This window comes from Protopterus annectens, chromosome 15.part0 (assembly GCF_019279795.1).
Source record: "Protopterus annectens isolate FY-2018-M chromosome 15.part0, PAN1.0, whole genome shotgun sequence".
Lineage (NCBI taxonomy): Eukaryota > Metazoa > Chordata > Ceratodontiformes > Protopteridae > Protopterus > Protopterus annectens.
The window spans coordinates 448,057,057-448,070,103 of NC_056749.1; the positions used below are offsets into that span (position 1 = coordinate 448,057,057).

Below are 13,047 nucleotides of genomic sequence, written 5' to 3' on the forward strand. Positions count from 1 at the left end.
CATTTAACTTGTGACCATTTTCAATACAAAATGTATGTGCATATTCAAAGCCTTACTTTATCATCAGTGGGCGAGTGGATAACAGTGCCCAGCTTGCAGTCATCGTCAAACTTGGTCAACCACACACCTAGATGTTTGCAAAATTAATGTCAAACAGGAGAGGGCACATTAATGATCCCTGTGGTATCCCACTAGTTACAATTGTATATTCAGATAGAGTACAAACAACTTTTACAACTTGGCATTTGTCAGATAGCCAATTTGGAATCTGGTAGATAACACAGGGGTTTACATTACATTTGTCTAATTTTATAACAATACAGGCATGGGTGATAGTGTCAAAGGCTTTAAGTAAACTAAGATAAGTGGTATGCACTGAGGGTCTTCAGTCTTCATCCTCAGGAGCCTTTTCAAAGAAATGCACTAGTTTTCAGGAGACAGAACCCGCCCTTCACAAACCCAGACTGACTGGGATCTGGATCAGTTAAGGTGCAACTGCATAAATAAATTCTGCTAGGGTAAGTTCCATGACTTTGTAGATAATGCTGGTGAGGAAGATGGGAGTATAATTGTCTGGATCTGTAGAGGGTCCACCCTTGTGTTGGGGAGTCACAGTGGCTGTTTTCCAGGCATCATTCACAAACCTTATGGATAAACTGAGGTTGAGAAGTTTAAGTAGAGCCTCAGATAGTACATACTTTGTGGTGATGAGAATACAGCCTGGTATGTTGTCTGGTCCCATGGAAGTAGTCTTTGAAAGGGATTTTAAGACTTGTTCTGAGGTGATTTCACAGGAAATAAATGTTCATGGATATTGGGAGCAACAATGTGGATGGGCAGATAAAATTAGCACTAAAGCTGTCTGATAATATATTTGCTATATGCCTGGGATTGGAATATGTGATATCATTATTGATAAGCTCAGTGTACTGTTGGACATTATTCCTTAATTTCTTGCCATAACTAAAGAAAGATTTGCAGCTTCCTTTGGTATCTGTTATAACCCTAAGCTTATACTCTGATTTACATTTTCTAATAGTCCTGTTAAGTTTCTCTTTGGCATATTCCCATGTGGTCCTGAGATTGTTAGATTGTTGTTACAAAATTACTGCTTCTCGTTTAAACTATACCTGTATTTTATTATATCCTTGATTGGAATGCCATTAGCCTGTCATTGTGCTTCATTGTATACAAACTGATACTTTGCGTATGTGTAGCATTCATCTTCTGACTTATTCCACAATAAGTTCAGTTGCCCCACTCTAAAATTAATTCTGCTGAGCAGCCTTGTTTATTCCCTGAAATGTTCTGTTGATACTGATGAGCATAGCACTTTCTATAAATGCACTGCACAAGTCCTAACTGTTTACATTGTTTTTGCTGTAATAATGTCTGTATACAGAAAATTTATATTTTGCTTTCAGTTTTATCTTTTGGAGCTTTTCTCTTCAGGGTTCCAATGGAAAAAGGTTCTGCCCTTCTAGAATTTCCTACCTATCTAAATCAAAGAAATAAGCATGCCAATTTTTTTAGCAAGTACTATTTATTTCAATGATTTTGGGTGTAAATATGGTTTATATATGAATTTCTGTCAAGGATTATTGCATGTATTTTTTGGTTTGCTAAAATATTAACTAATATGAAAAAATAAATAAATGATAATTAACAGAAACCACCAGGAAATAAACGCTCCTAAGCCAGTCCCCATGATTAATCTTGATAAAGTAAAAACAAAGACAAAGGAGCAGATCTATGCAGAGTAGCATTATGCACATAAGTAAAAGTTCATACAGTAGACAAAGTTTCCATAAAAGTCCAATAAAATGTTTATTCTGAATATAAAGCAGGTAAGCGCTTTCGCCAACAGGCTTCCTCAGACCATTAACAGAGGACACAAGTAATACTTCTCCTTATATATCCTATTAATTAATTATGCAAATAACTGATGACATCATTGCGTACATTAAAATATGCTTTAAAAGGAAAATATAACTTTCAGACAAATATATATATACAGCATTTCTTCCATATTATATCAAAATACTAAATAACAATAATTAATACTAAGAATGAATGTACATAAATAAAATGGAAAAAACACATATTATCTACCAAGTAATTTCCTGTTCTTCAAAACTGGTTTAAGAGAGATTTTATCATTCAAACCTGGGCTAATACGTGCCCTGAGTTTGATGAACCATCTCATCTCAATTCTTTCAGTGTAATTTCTCACATCTCCTCCCCTTATACTAGGTGTATTAACTTGGAGGACCATAAACTTGAATGTGTGTAAGCTATCCATTTCAAGGACATGCTTGGACAATGCATTAGTACTGGATTTAATAGGTATCTGATATAAATGTTCTCTAATCCTGTCCCTAAGCCTTCTGTCAGTTTTACCGACATAGAAGGCAGGACAGGATATACACTGTGCAAGGTATACTACATGTTCCGTGTTACAGTTGGCTTCCACACCACTTATAAAACATTGAGAAGTAACCGGATGAACAAACATAGTATTTTCAAGTATGAAATTATAGAAATTGCAACTGTTACATGGAGATGTACATTTAAGTACAGAATCAAGACTGTGTGAATAAAAAGTCCTAGGGTAACACAGAAGTCTATGTAAATTATTCTTGTTCCTAAATAGAAAATGAGGGTTGTCACCTACTACCTCTTTAATACATGGATCAACAGTCAAAACCCCCCAGTGTCACTGAATAATGTCTTTGACATTCCCAATGTCATGTGTAAAAAATAGGGGAAATTTCTAAACAAATGTGTCGGTATTAATAGTTGATATTGATTCTTGACTCATTCGATATGTATTAATACCCATATCTGAGAAGTATGGACAAGCTATATCAGTCCTGTTATGTTAAATTCTTTGAGTCCCATCAAGGATTTCATCAGGTTTATATGACCTAGCTATTAATCTTTCTTTCAAATCAATCAATTCCTTTTCATAGCCCTCTTGAGTGAGATTGTGCCTAGAGGCCCTAATAGCTTGTCCCTTAATAATGTTTTTAAAAACATACCTAGCATGCATATTCCTCCTATATAATTATGTGTTCTTGTAACAGGATTTCCTGTGAACCCCAGCATTCAATTTACCATTACTCAACCTCTCTATAAAAACATCTAAGAAAGTAATCCTAGATGTTGATTCTGTCATAGTAAATTTCAAATAATGTGTGAGAGAGTTGACCTCTTCAAAAAATTTTACAATTCTTTATTACTGCCTGTCCATAGAAAAAAGATATTGTCCACAAAACGTTTATAAAAAATGACATATCTCTGAAACCTAGGTAGAAGAAACAAGTTTTCCTTTTCCCAATAAGCCATGACTAAGTTGGCATAGCTATTGGCACAAGATGTGCCCATAGCCACACCATCTTTCTGGATGTACAAATTCTCATGGAACAAAAAGAGATTGTTCTCCAGTACAATTTCCAACAAAAGGCATAATAAATCCACTTTAACAGAACTAAAATGAGTTTGTTGTATAAGGTAATTATGAATACATTCTACACCTTCCTGATTTGGAATAACTGTAAAGAGAGATTTAACATCTAGAGTCACTAAAATAAAGGGGGCATCATCATTCACTGTTTCCATCCTCACATACAAGTCTAATAAAAAACGTTTTATATCTCTTAAAATAACAGAATTCATATCTACCATGGGCCTTAACATCTTCTCAATGTATAACGACATTGGTTCAGTAACCCACCCTCTACCAGCCACAATAAGTCTCATAGACGGGTGAAGAGGGTCCTTGTGTACTTTAGGCAGGCTCTGGATGGTGGGTATCAATGAATTATCAACTCTAAAGAACTTATATAGTTCTAAACTAATCACATGACTCAACTAAATCATCTATGGTATCATAAAGCCTTAAAACACATGCTTGAACATCATCAATGTGTATAATTGAATAAAATCTATTCTCAGCAAGCATTTCAGTCATCAAATGATTATATTCATGCATATCCAACACTATCATAGGGCCACCCTTGTCTGCTGGCCTGATAATGATGTTATGGTCATTTCTGAGTCTTTGCAAGGCTAAATTATGTCTGCGTGTTAAATTACCTCTTCTATTTACATTTTCATAGTTCTGACATAAGTTATAGACATCATATTCTACTAATTTACTAAACGCATCCAATAAAGGATGATAATTGGGGATGTATGAACTAAGTTTCATAAACTGTGGTACATGAATATCATTGTCCACCTGTGTCCTGAAGACTCTTACCATAATTTCAGTGTTTAGTGAGCTACTGCCTATGTGGGAGTTCATGGGTACTGAGTTTTTCCCAAAGGGGATGACAATGCACTTCTTGGCATTAAGCTTGAGGCCGTGACTTTGACACCAAGCATCTGTTCTCTGTGACGCCCTTTTGTAGAATGTCTACATTATTAGGTGATTCTATTATGGCTCCCAGTCTGCAGTCATCTGCGAACTTTATTATCTAAAGACCTTCTGTGTTGGCCTGCACTTCAGAGAAGTAGATGAACAGGAGAGGACCCAGGACAGAACTCTGTGGTACTCTACTCATCACTGGTCTGAAGCTGGACTTGAGTCGACTACTTTTACTTTGTGGGTTTTGTCAGTAAGCCAGTTGGCCACCCATCTTGTGACATAGGGATTTATGCCCAGTTTAGTGAGTTTATCTATAATTCCAGAGTGGGGGATCATATCAAAAGCCTTGGCAAGGTCAAGATAGGCTGTGTGCACTACCTTGCCCTCATCTACGGCTCTGGTGACTGCTTCAAAGAAGTCAATCAGGTTTAGTAGACACGATCTACCTTATGCAAATCCAAACTGAGTGGGGTCCAGGGTTTGGAGGTTACCTATGTCTTTGTTTATAAGCTCCAAGATGATATGTTCCATGGCCTTGCAAACCAGGTTTATTAGGCTAATGGGGTGGTAGTTTCCTGGATCCATGGTGGCACCCCCTTTGTGGCATGAGATAACTGTTGCGCTGCGCCATTCAGTAGGCACATAGCCTGAGATGAGGCTATGATTGAACATGGTATTTAGGTGGGGTGCCAGTTCGTTCTGTAGTTTGTGCAGTACGCAGCCTGAGATGTTGTCTGGTCCCATGGATGCTGTATTCTTGGCTTTGGAGAGTGTGGTCTTTACTTGTTCATTCATGATTACAGGGGCTTTGCATTCTTCCAATATTAAGATGTGACCTTTGGAGGGTGAGAGGGTTAGGTGGCCAAAAGACGTGGTAAGAATTATAGCCTGGTAATTCAGGGGTACTCTCTGGAGCCTTGAACCAGGTCTCTGTCACTGCACAAATGCCGATGTTCTCCATTTTGAGGAGGGTCTCGAGTGAGTGCATTTTGAGGTTTAGATTTCTAGCACTGAGTAACATTACCCTCAGAGTTTGCTTGCTTGTACTTGTTACAGTGGTAAATTTGGCATTTGAACCTTACCTAAAAAAGTTACAATAAGGGTGGCAAGAGCCTTAGCCAGTATCCGGAATCCCAAGGGTGACAGGTGCAGGCCATCTCTGACAAAGCACTGTGGTCTGTCGATCATGTCATCCCAGGCAGACAGATACTGGATCCCCTTAGAATGATACCAGAAGCTTAGCCAATTGTTGAAGTTAATCATTTTGTCCTTGTACTGCGGCATCATTCTGGGTGATGGCAGGATGCTACTCAGGGCTAGGGTCATACCTGCCTGGGTTACAAGATCCGAGAGATCCTCCATGTCTCTTTTCATGTAGTCCAGGGAGGTACATCTCAGGTCATTCACACCAACATGGAACTGTATTTACCTGTTTTTGCCACAAAGTTAGCCTGGACTAGTACATTTCTTTTTCTTTGAAAACCTCTCTTCTGACTGTATACTTGGGGAGATGAGGCCTTCAGGGTTAGGCACTGGCCTAAACATAAATATTCTCAAAATCTACCAAAGGATAGAAAATTTTTATTAACTAATACTAAAGCCGTGTGTTGCATATAGTTCAGGTCATTATTTCAGCTTTCTTGCAGTGATGACAAGCCCTTATGTTATATCTCCTTCCACTGTTTACTCCTCTGGGGACCATTTCACTGCATTTTTTATAACAGTCTGTGCTAACCCCCCCCCCCCCAAAAAAAAAGAGACAGAGAGGGCAGGTTTTCAGGAACTGGATCACTTGACAAAGGATAATTTATAAAACCGTAGTAGAAAAACACACTATAAATGATACTCATCGGCAGTAGTGCATATCAGACTCCAAAAACTGATATTAATATGATACCGCATTTACTGCAAACTAATATAGCCTTAGATTTAGAAGGCCTGCATCATTCTTTACCTTAAATTTTTGTTAATGGTGTTAACCAGTACCTTCGTATTTTGATTTTTTCAGTGTCTGATAATTAAACTGAACTGACTGCATCCTATTCTAAGGTTCAAGAATTGCTTAGTCTTTGCTGTCTCATGAAATATGCATGTGCTGCTTGACTTAAGAAATATAATTAATCGGGCGGAAGTCTGTGAGCAGGTTATATAAATGCTTATTTTGACAACACAGGTAATTTATACATTACAACAACTGTCAGCTTTAGGGGACTGAAATTCACTCATGCCAGTATCAGGGGAATGACTGTTGTTAGAAAGTACAAGCTGAGAAGAACAATCTTTTTTAACATATAACTGCTAGATGAAAATAACAAAAAGAATAGATCTAGATCAGTAAATGACTCAAGTTTCATTACTGAAATAAAAATGTTGATGTGTTTGAAAACCTGAAGACCTCAGGGCAGGGCACATGAAATACTGCTAAACTATCTGACTGATATCTGACTGTGATGTCAAAAAGGGGAAGAGCTTCAAATAGGGAAATACATTTTAGTATACGTGGCACTCTGCAATTATTAAGTTTTTAGCTGACTGAATGGGGGGGGGGGGTGCAACCACATTTCCTAAACCAGTAGACATTTTGTTTGCAGTGAAAAAAAGCTCCTGCAGTACCTGTGTATGGATTAATAAGTATATATACATAAGTCAGCAAACAAGACTTTATTTCAAGCACAGTACTTTTGGCAAATACATTTTGTTTAGCTTAACATGGGTTGTAGGTACAAAAGTAAGCTGTTCAGTTTCACAACTGTGGCATTTTGTCACTGTGATCCAGATACTTCCTGTTAGTAAACCTCAGGCTTATCTTCCTCATTTTCAGCTTCCTCCTGACTAGATTGTGTCCTTCAAAATGAGTAGCCTTCCTGTTTTGTTGTCACAGTTTCACAGCACTTCACACTCAAAGAGAAGCAAAGAAAACAGGTCAGCAAGACAGAAAGGAGGTATGAGGTTGCAAAGCTAAACTTATGATGTGAACAAATTCAGAATGAAGCAGTTTGGACAGACCAGGTATTCTGCATTATTTCTGTTTGTCAAGTGTTTTTCCATGTAAAAAACCTGAGCATGTTTTTTTTTTCCTGAATGACAGAATACGTGGACGTTTATTTCATTTGTGCCCATCATTAATTATTTGGTTATGCTATCTTTACATTTCTTGTTTTCAGTTTATTAAACTGAGGTTCCCTATCTGTGTTTTTGGTGGACAGACAAATGGACTGTAAAAAAGGTGTGGAGGTCCCCTTTTAGTCTTTTGCACCTCAATGAAGATATCCTCACCCAACCAACACAAGCAAGGATATACATAATGTTTTTTCTCCTTTCCTGATAAAACAGAATTACATTTAAACAGAATGTACAGAGAAAAATGTACATTTGTTGTCTGGCTAACAGGACATTGAAAAATACTTGTTAAGGGCTAGGAAACATCTTTTTGTAAAATATATGTGTGTGGGATCTGGATATGTGAAATACCTTACATCATAATGAATTTTTGTAGAGAAGGAATTTCAGTTTAAAAAATAAGCTTATCTTTTGTCAGAAACAGATTGCACTACTTAAGCTTAGGGATGGATAAATGCACTTTACATATATATGCATGTGTGCATGTATGTGTGTATGTTTGTATGTATCTAGTTATTTATTTATTCATTTTTTATGTTTGTTTTTACATGGAGAGAGGAGAACACATTATGGTTTTAAAGTAACTAGAATGATAGGATGTGTTCCTAATCAGTTATCTAAGGACAATAATGTAAGGCAGAACACACACACACACACACACACACACACACACACACACACACACACACACACACACACACACACACACACACATGCACATGAAAAAGCACATGTAAACACATGCACATTAAACCTACTTTCATAAATAAGTACGAAGGACAGGAAAAAAAGAAAAAATGTACCACGTCAAAGTCAAACATAGTATCTTTATATGCTTCCTGATTACAGAGTATCATTACAGATGAAACAATTTTAAATCTTGACTTGACTACAAGTTTAGACTGAATAAGGAATGAATGTTAAAATGTTTAAATGTTATTGAAAAGCATGTATTTTCTTACAAAACTACAACTTAGCACTTACTATTTACTAAAAGTAGTGTTTAAGGAAGATCAGTTGTAATTCAATACAGCTAATAACGTTTTCATATATGTGTAATACTATAGGAAAGACTACAAATACAGCAACTCTTGAGTGTGCATCCGTAAGATTACTGCAATATGGACATTTTGTTCCTTGCCCTTTGAACTCTTTACTTTAGAGCTCATATATGCAAAGATAGGAGTGCCATACCCAACCTATCATCTGATTTCCTTTTTAGTTCCTTATGCTTATGAAGGGCCATGATCACATGGTTTGCTCTTTCTCTAGGCTTATTTTACACTTTTAATTGCTTACTTTATTTCAATTCTCTTGACTTGTCATTACTTGATTAGCTATACTTATTATAACAAAAAAGCTAATAAGTTATATCATGTACCATGTATTTACAAATGGCATATGGTGAATAAATTAGAAGTGCATTTTTGAGTCACATGGTTTATTACTCATGCAGTATACAGACTGTTTGATGCCTTTGCTTTCCTAACTTATTGGAGATTGTAGTGCGTTTTCCTAATTTATGTTTAATTACAACATATGGTAAATAATTATAAATGCTCCCGACTCTTTGTATAAATTATCTAGATATGAAAAAGAGAATCATCAAACTATCTTCCTGCCTTCTTCTGTATTTGTTTGGTCTTATTCATTTTATATGATTCCAAGTGGTACAAATCTATCTAGCTTCACTCTCCCCAGTTTCCTCTCATTCCACACGGATGGATTGTTGCACGACTGCAACATAAATAGTATCCGAGACACCAATTCTAAGGACCTTAACCTCATCCACAACATAAAGAGGACACACTGGAGGGACAGGTATGTGTCTCAGAGAGTACCCAGGCTTTCCATCCGTGTGAAGTAAAGCTCATCCCTAACCCTATTCAAATGTAACTTGGGCCACTGGATGAGAAATCACCCTTGATTTGTTACCTACACCCCAAAAGGACATGGGTAGCCTGTGAACACTTGATGTGTACAAACATATATCATAAATCCCTTGTGGTAAGTCTGACTAGGCTTAAGAAAGCTCTTGGGTTGATAACCTAGTAACCACCTTAGTAACCACCTACAAACCTATGAATAACAATTCACATCAGTTACAGCCTGGCTTCACGTTTTGCAGTGGCTCTGAAAAAAGGTGGTGAAATGCTACAGTCTTCACCCATGTATATTATCTGGTTTGATACAAACATTGCATTACTTAGGGCTCACAGCTACTGACACTCATGATGTCAACTTGAAACAAATTTTCTACCCGTTTCCTCATCAGTAAGTCCAAACATGCAGTGCCATCATGCTACAACATGTGCAACCCCCCCCCCCTCCCCACAATGACGTATTTGTGTGCACTGGCTTGCATGGATCATCTCAGACTTTCCAAAGTCTGGTCTGCACCAGCTGCTAAGCAGATAGTAGTCCCTATGCCCTTAATTCATGCATTCTGGCCAACTTTCTAACTCCACAGCTTCTGTCACAGTACATTATATTCTGCTATTTGTGAAAGGCAGCAGGTGACTTAGTGGTAAGAGATCTTCTTGTTTAAAGTTTGGCATTCAATCCTGCTTTCCAATTATGACCGATGAGATGTTTAGCAAGCCCACCCTGTGCTTGTGCTTGTGTGTGTGTGTGTGTGTGTGTGTGTGTGTGTGTGTGTGTGTGTGTGTGTGTGTGTGTGTGTGTGTGTGTGTGTGTGTGTGTTTTCTAGATGTTCCAGGTCTTTCTGACTTCCTAATAAACTATATGACTGCATACACTAGACTGTCCTGTGTTAGAACAGAATAGAATAGAATGCATGTTACATAGAATTCTTCTATATTAAACAGAATATATCAATATGTTTTATTTACCCTTACCCTTGTGGTTTAGGCCATTGACAAGTTCACTTAGAAATTAAGAAAACAAGGTGGTACATTCTACTTATTTTTTTTCTAAATCAGCACTACATTGTTCAAAAACAAAGAAGATAACGTTGGAAAGGGAGAAGTAAATGTCAACATTATGTTAACAAATATAAAACATAAAGGAGAGGCAACAACTCATGCATATGAATGTACATGTTGAATATTACAGGGAATTCTCATAGCAGGAGTAGTTGAATTATTAATCAAATTAGTAGAACGTTTAACAGCCTAAAAACATTTGCCAGACATGTTTGCTCTTCCACATCATTTAAATATTATTCATACAATCCTTCCTGAAAGTAATGTTAACAATGCTAAAAACGGCAGTATGTCAAACATACTTCTGTTACTTGTTTGGTGTTTTCAGCAATGACTGTAACATTGCTACAAGTCATAAAAGTTCTTATTGGAAATGCAGATTTTGCTAAATACTATGGAATTTAAATACTAATGTGATGGAGGCTAGCATACTAGAGGCAATAATTCATACTAGGGATCTATGTAGCAAACATCTTATATTGATTCTATACAAATAGGTGATTGTTCATGTTAGATACTTTACTGAAGAGATATGTTAACAGGATAGTTTGTAAAATACCATGATTTTATACCTACATAATCCCAAACCATACTTATAAATTATCACATGAATATAATGGATTATCTTTTTCATTCATATTAATCACATTAAATACAGGTATTCCATGTATTATTTTTCTCAAAGACAATTATAAATATTACAATAATGAGGAATGAGCATAAGGCATAGCTAATCACATTAAATACAGGTATTCCATGTATTATTTTTCTCAAAGACAATTATAAATATTACAATAATGAGGAATGAGCATAAGGCATAGCTAAGTGCTTGTCTTCCTATCTGTAATGAAAGATAAAGTGCAGATCTGGCAGATTTTTCATCATGTATCAGGTCAAATAGCTTACTACTCCTAGTAAGTTATCAGAAGAGCAATGCCTTTCAGTTTTCCCATTACCTTTTCCTAACATTGAAATTGAGATTAAGCAGTTACCTGCAACATTATATGTCATTCCCTGAGTTTCCATTAAAACACACGTTTAAAAGTTGGAGAGTTCCTTTACTACACTTTGATTCAAAATGGTCATTTGAACAAAAAAGCCCAATCATGAAAATTGTAGCTTAAACTGACATGGTGTCTCATACATATGGCACTGCACAGAAATGGTAGTAAATGAATAGAAAGGTACATTGTTAAGCTGATTAATAAAGCACATTGTTAAGAGAGGTAATAAACAGAAGGGAAATGCAGAACCTGCACTAGTAATCATTTTGATCAAAATAAATATTCAGAGAAGTAACACTAAACATCATTCAAAAATACATTGCAGCATATGTATGTCTTGAAATGCAGAAGGTGGCAGAAAAGTAACTTAAATCATGTTGGACTTCTATTAGCTGTAGTGTGCACCTAACCTTTTTTACAAGGATATCTTTATGCCTGCCCTATATCTTCTTTAACTCTATCACTTCTATTGCATATGACAAGAATTTATTCCAAGAGCATGTATTTCTATAAAGATAGTAAACTCTTTTACACTCTTCCTATTTGCAGTCAATAACTGTATTCTAAATCCATCCTTTTTGAAACATACTACATTATTTACCATACACATACTTTGAAATAGTTTCTAGCTTGCCTCCTGCCATCATTTCAATCCTGACCTTCGGTCAGTTACTATGTGAATTGCATGTTCTTCCTATCTCTGCATGGGTTTTCTCAGGGTACTCCAGTTTCCTTACACCTCACAAAAACAAGCCATTTAACTCACTGAGCTACAATGTACATATATTTGTTGCTTTTACCCTCGCCTTTGTGAACAATGTTGTCACTGAAAATAATCTAAGAAACACCAATTATTTTACTCACTTAAACAATTTCTTGTATCCTGTCTCCTTTATTCTACTCTAAGGCATACATACTGAAGCTTTATTCCCTCACTCATTTTACAATAATTTGAATTAAGAATATCAACATCTGCATTACCTTTGAATATTCTTGGAGCTGCATATGTCCCTACTTAGATAGAGCTGCATAAAACAAAGGTAATGCAGTCCTCAAAAAAGGCGCACTGTTCCATGAGGCATCTCACAGTGATTTTAGTACCTCTGTTTTTCCAGCAGTTTTAGCTCTCTCTGATCACAACTAATTTCTCTTGGCTCTGTGCAGAGCTGGCAGGTTACATGAATGGCTTTTGGTCATCCAGCTTCATCATCCATAAGTCCTATTTCTGTTTTTATTTTTTTTACCACCAATGCCCTCTACTCCTACAAGTATAAACTTCTCAATGGAACTTTTTAATCCAAGTATGCAATTTTACAAATGTTTTCTATTAATTATCATGTGCAGTATTTGTAGGTCATTTCTCCACTTTACATAGGTTACTGATTATAGATTTGTACCCTCTTGGATTATTCTTACATTGCAACTCATAGTCTATTAAAAACATATGGATCCTAATGTATATACAGGCAGGGAGTAAAACAGCAAAGGGCTAACCATGCAGGAAGTCCTACTTCCTCTGACATCTTTTACAGTGAACATTACCAAAGAAAGTTGAAGTTGAATAATAGATTCACAGTGTAATAATCTTTACATCCCAGGAGTGTCT

General features: G+C 36.3%; 1 long non-coding RNA gene across 1 annotated transcript in view; it reads left to right on the forward strand.

The window, feature by feature from the left end:
• Nucleotides 1-7,262: 7,262 nt before the first annotated feature.
• The window catches only part of LOC122789753, a 27,808-nt gene continuing 22,023 nt past the window's right edge, over nucleotides 7,263-13,047 (forward strand). The window contains exon 1 of the long non-coding RNA XR_006362875.1: nucleotides 7,263-7,381. This is a non-coding gene — a long non-coding RNA (uncharacterized LOC122789753). The remainder of the gene's footprint in view (nucleotides 7,382-13,047) is intronic.